General features: G+C 44.3%; 1 pseudogene; it reads right to left on the minus strand.

Moving 5' to 3' along the window:
- Window positions 1–325: 325 nt before the first annotated feature.
- LOC114632742 lies at window positions 326–5,673 on the minus strand (annotated as a pseudogene).
- Window positions 5,674–6,031: the final 358 nt, after the last annotated feature.

A 6,031-nucleotide genomic window follows, 5' to 3' on the forward strand; every position in this document is an offset into this window, starting at 1 on the left:
ATACATAGGAGAAAAATCTATTTTCAATTTTAAAACATGGAGATAGTGAGCTGAACACTAACTTTCTTTGTTTTCTACTTCTTTTTTTTAATTCAAAAGATTTTATGAGGAGTGATCTAATGACAATATGAAAAAAGCAAGTGTCTGTTTCAGTTAACAAGGAGAACATAGTAACTTATAACCACTGCCAATCAACCCCTCTGAAGATGAAGTGGCTATGTTCTCCCTTGTTTGCAAATGCAAATCAAGGGTTTCCATAGTTCTGGTCAGGATGGTGATTGATTTGTATATGCCATACTAATCTCTTACTGGAGTAAGAGGCAAACTTTAGTCATCCAGAATGTCTTCATCCAGATTAATGTCTGTTGTATCAATATCCTCTAATTCCAAGTTATCCAAATCAACTTCTAGTTCTAGGAAACTCTTTTCTTCTTTGTGGGTCATTTGGGAGCCCATGATAACTGGACTTGAAGCAGGTTTCCCATCAGGTCCCTGCTGAGCTGTGGGTCTTGAGGGCTGAAAGGCTTTTGTCTCTTCCATAACATTTCTCTCTTCACTTGGCGTGACAAGAGGGTACTGCTTAGCTGGCCACAAATACACATGTTTCTCCTTCACCTATTTTTCAACAACAAGGGCTTCTTTTAATCCAGGGAAAAGGTTTTCATACTCTGTGGGGTCAGCAAGGGATTCTGCTGCTTTCTGGTTGACTTTTGAAAGATTCTCCCTCCATAGCTTCACTACCTTTGAGACCTGACTGGGTAAGTAAGTTCGGGCCAGGAAGGCAACTTCTGGGAGTCTTCCTGTTCTGATCAAGAGCTCTAGGCCAGCATCAAGCTTGCCCTGGAAAAAATAGCTCATGAATGCCACGTTATTTTTGCCGTCTCTCTCTGCACCTTCTGCCAGCTTGTTCACCATACTAGCATTTCCGGAGGCAGTGGCTGTGGGACTGCGTAAGGGTATCCTGGGTCATGGTTGAGCAGGTGCCTAGAACCCCGAGACTCTGCAGACGCTGCTGTGTGGAATTCTGCGAGAGAACCGGCAGTTCTGTCCCTCCCATCATCCAGGATCCTGAAAAGCAGTCACATCTCCATAGAGTCACATAGGCCAGGCTATAGGCCTCAGGCCCTAGGGATTTACATACTAATGAAGGCCAGAGGGCAGAGCAAATTAAACATGCCTCCCCCAGATCCTCCCCCAATCCTCCCCCTTTCTCCCTCCCTATATAACTCGGGACTGCCCTGAGTTTTTGGGTGGTACGCCTAGTTCCATCTATTATCCGCCATGACAATAAACCTTTTTAGAACCAAGGACTTCTTCGTGTTACTGGGGCCTGCCGCCGCCAAGGCCCTCAGGCCGCTGGAACCATAGGACTCCCTCCCTAATGTGGGACCCGCCACGGCGGAAGCCCCTTTGGGGCTTGCGCTGCTGTGGCGGCCTTTTCAAAATTTCCCCACAAGTGGCCAAGAGCAGCAGACCACTGTAATCCCGGGCATGGTGCAGACACTCCTGGGCTAGGTTGAACTGACATTTACTAATGGCGAGTTCAGCAAGTTGTTTCCACTTCTGCTCCGACTCTGCTTCCACTGCTAACTGGTAAGCAATTTTCAACTCTCCAAGTTGAAGAGCAAGCTCAAAACGATGTTCAGGATCTGTGGATACTGTAAGTGCTTGCTGCTTGAAGCCCTGTTTTTCCAAAAAGTGTGCAACTCTGGTCCTCTGTTCTTTGGGGATGGTAGGGAGGACCTTGTCTGCCATGCTGAAATCCCTCCGCATGACAACAGTCTGGTATTCCAGGACTGAGACCAACAGGGAGTAGCTAAGGATGTTCAGTTCCTTGTCCCCCAGATAAAGGCGGTTGTCTTTTGGAATATAGCCCAGAAGGTACATTGTCCTGTCCAAGTGAGCAATGGTGACAATCTCTCCTCCTGGATAATAGTTTAATCTGTTCACAGAACTCGTGTAAATGAAGCAGTCACCTACCCACAGCCCAGTTTTCACAATTTCCTGAATTTCACCAAGGACCTCAAAAGCATCTTCAATGCCATCTTAAGTAACTCCCTCATGTGTTTCCTGTGCAGCCAAGAGTTTTTCTGACAGATATTTAAGGATAAAAATTGACTCCTCGGTGGCAATACAGACCAGCTCTCCAGAGTCAGACCAGAAGATGTGCTTGGGCTGAATTTCAACTGCGGATGAGTTCAGTATTCTCCCAGTCATAGAAGGCTAAGCCATTTACAGACCTGACTCCCAGCAAGAAGCCCCCATAGATACTTTCAGCTCCAAAATCAGGTTTAAATGATTTTTTTTCCTTAAAGTTCTTAAATATCTTTACAACACTGTTGCTTTCTCTTATTGCATACTCTGAAGAATCGTGGGCCCATGCAAACTCCTGGGCAGACCCAAAGCTCTTGTTCTTCAATGCCATGGCTGTGTAGATGATATACTCTCCATCACCACATACCATAACAAACCTCCCATTTGGATTGTGCTGAATGGTCTGTGGATATATTTCACAACTGCCCATATCCTTTACTGCCAGTGGCAATCTTTCTCCATCTTTAATTTCAGTGTCACCCATTGCTTTCAGGTTGGCTTGCTGAACTTCTGAATGCTTGGCCCAGATTATCTTTCCATTGGCATCATGGACATGGCAGGTTCTTCCAGACCAAGCTTAACAATGATGCCCCCTTCATCATAGCCCAGAGCGACATTATTGGACCCTCTCAGACTGGCCACACACCACACTCTCTCCATTCCGTAATTCAGTGTGCTCTCAAGGTGGTAGGTGCTAGAATGCCAGATTCTCACTGTTCCATCTTCTGACCCTATGATGATGATGGGCAGCTCAGGATGGAAGCTTGCACATGACACATTCTGGGCATGCCCCACCAGGGTCTGCACACAAGTTTTATTCTGATAACCCCATATTTTAACAAGCCGGTCATCTGCACCTAAAATGAGGTATGGCTTGTCACTACCACTGTAGTAATCAATGCAATTCACATCTTTTTCATGTCCCTCCAGAGTGAAATTTGGTGATGAAGAGCCCAGTTGCCACACCTTGATGGTCCTGTCGAGAGAGGCACTGGCAAACTGATTGTTATCTTTGGGGTTTATCACAATCTGCATAACATAATGCTTGTGTCCTTCAAATACTTGTGAATATTACCATTTTTTATCCCAGTCCCAGAGCTTAATAAGCATGTCATCACTGGTTGTGAGAATGAACGGCTAGGTGGGATGAACAGCAATACAACGAATGTAATTTGAGTGTGCTTCAAACATGTGCACCCTCTCCAGGGTGTTATAATTGAACACTCTGATCTGCATGTCATCTGCTCCTGTCACCACCCAGTTCTTCCTTGCGACAAACTTTGCACCTCAAATAGGAAGATCACATACTTCAAACGTCTTCACCAGTGTCTGAGTTTCATGATTCCAAACACACACACTGCCATTGTAAAGACTAGCCAACATCCATGGCTCTGTCGGATGCAAATCCACACTCTTAACTCGATCAGACCTAGCAGTTAGCTTTCTCTTGATATCAAGTCGAAGAGGCTTGGCTCCGACTGTCCGAGCCCCAGCCTCTCACAGGCTCCGGGCGACACTAGTACTCAGGAACCCACCGACCCGTGGACCAGCCGACCCACTGACGTGGAATCTGTTTTCTACGTCTTAATGTGAACGCAATAGGACCAGATTAATCAACCAATGTAACCATGATTTCCCTGTCTTCTATGGTTTCTGCCTTCAGATTATGAGGCAAAATAAATTATTCTCTTTCTAAGTTGATTTAGTAAGGTATTATGTCATCACAATGAGAAAAGTAAATAAAGTGGTTTTTTGTAAATGCAAGTTTAAGATGCCTTAAAAAAACACCCTAAGAATAAAAAATTAGCTGGGGGATTCATAGAAAAGATACAGCTTGGTGGTATTCCCAGAGTCATGAAACATGGTCTTACATAGAAGAATCGTTTTGGTTTTAGTTTTGGTTTACGTTTTGGTTGTTTTGGATTCATGTTTTTCTTGCTGCTGTTGATGTTTTACACCAGTTATAATATTTAACTTGGTGGTCCTCTACACCTAAATGCTGAGCAGAGACTGAAAGACTGAACAAATTAGCTCCTGTAGGTTGTCTTCATTGCATTCCTCTACTCAAGACTCAGGAATCTATGTAATGGAGGAAAAGGAAAGATTACGAAGGTTGAGGTGGTTGATAGCTCCAAGGAAATTGAGTTTTCAAACACATCAGAGATGCTATACACATGAACTCACACTGGCTATGTCAGTTTGCACAATCCTGCACAAGCTCAAGTAACACAAAATCCCAACACAGAATGGGAAAGTGGATACTGTTAGACTTCGGGCACACAGCATAGAACAGACAACACCAGGCCAAATAGTTGCATGGGGGAGGAGGTTTATTCAGTGCAGAGGGCAAAAGTGGGGAAAGAATTAGGGGAAGATGGTGGATAAAGAGGAGAGAGAGAGGAGAGCAGTGGGAGCCAGCCATGACCACGTGAAGAGGGGGGAGGGAAGGGGGAAAAGCAAGGGGACAGAGAGAAGCTAGAGGCAATAGAGCAAGAGAACAAGAGAGAGAGGGAGATGTGGAGGCAAGCAGATCCTTTTATAGTGGGTAGGCCTATCTGGCTGTTGCCAGGTAACTGTGAGGAGGAGCCTACCTGACTGTTGCCAGATAACTGTGGAGGTGGAGTTTAGACAGAATACTAACATTCCCCCATTTTGGTTTAACTAAAAAAGAAAAATTATAAAGAGGTGACAGCAAAGCAGAAATAGTGTCACTGTGATATCTGGCTACTTCCTGCTTGCATTGGAGGTGACATGTCTTTAGGGGGACATAGAAGAATGGGTATGGAGGATGTTTGTCTGGTCTTAGGAGAGTTGGCTGCTTCCTGCTGTGCATGGTCTATGGAGTGAGCCATCTGAGGATAGGTCAGAAGGAACCGGTCCAGTAGAAGCAGCTGTGTGTGACAGGAGATGGAGCATCTGGGGATTGCTTCTCTGGAGCTGTTTTGGATGTGCCTGGACTTGACAAGATCTGGATGGAGTCTATTTGGTCCATGAGAGGTGGATCTGAGTGGGTTTCCTGTAGCTTATAAGTTTACAGCATGAGTTAACAATATAAGAACTCTTTAAGTTGAACCTTTGCTGGATCATATAGTGGAATGTTTTATTAGAGTAAGGGAAGTTCATAGGAACTCAGATAATATTAGGACAGTGTCATAGCAAGAAGAGGAAATATGAAGCATTTAATTGATGGCAACTGAGTTTAGATAATGAGGTAACAGATAATCTGTGAAAGCTTAGCTGTCAATGTAGTCAGAAGTCTGAGAAAGAGTAAACAATAATCTACCAGTTATATATTATTTTAAAAGATGACAGAGCCCACTAGCCAACAGTTCCCGTGGTCTCCATAGTCTCTTGGGAGAAGTCAGTTTGGCTTCCAAGCACAGAAGACGCAGGGCTTTTTTTGTGGAATGGATATGCATGACATGAGAAATGACTTACCTTGGTTTGACTTAGCTAAGTCATTTGACTCAGAGCATCCAGTTTTGCCCGTTGCATTTGTTAGTAACTATATCATCACATACAATCCAGGCTGTATTTTCTAGTTGTCTGGTGTCCAAGTCTTCTGAAACCATCTTGCATCAACCGTTAGAGGCTTTGGGAATTCTGTCAGCAATAAACTTAAATATACTATTAGTAGACTTCTGACAAGATTGAGAGTCATAAGGATTGGTTGTAACTGAATAGAATTTAATAGCAGTAGTAAAAATCTATTAAGACAGAGCCTTTCCTATAGTCTTAAGTAACTTTGGCAGATTGTGTAGGCAGAGAAAAGCACATTTTTGTATTAGCAAAGAAGCATTTGGCTAGGACCAGAATAAGAAAGCTGGCAACAGTGGCATATAATCATAAGGCTGGCAGGTTGGGGTTGTGAGCCACAGGTGGTACAGGTCAGGTCTGCAGGGGGCAGTGACAGGGCGGGACTTCCTACTAGCGGACG

The sequence above is a fragment of the Grammomys surdaster genome, unplaced genomic scaffold (genome assembly GCF_004785775.1).
Source record: "Grammomys surdaster isolate TR1022 unplaced genomic scaffold, NIH_TR_1.0 414, whole genome shotgun sequence".
NCBI classification, from domain to species: Eukaryota; Metazoa; Chordata; class Mammalia; order Rodentia; family Muridae; genus Grammomys; species Grammomys surdaster.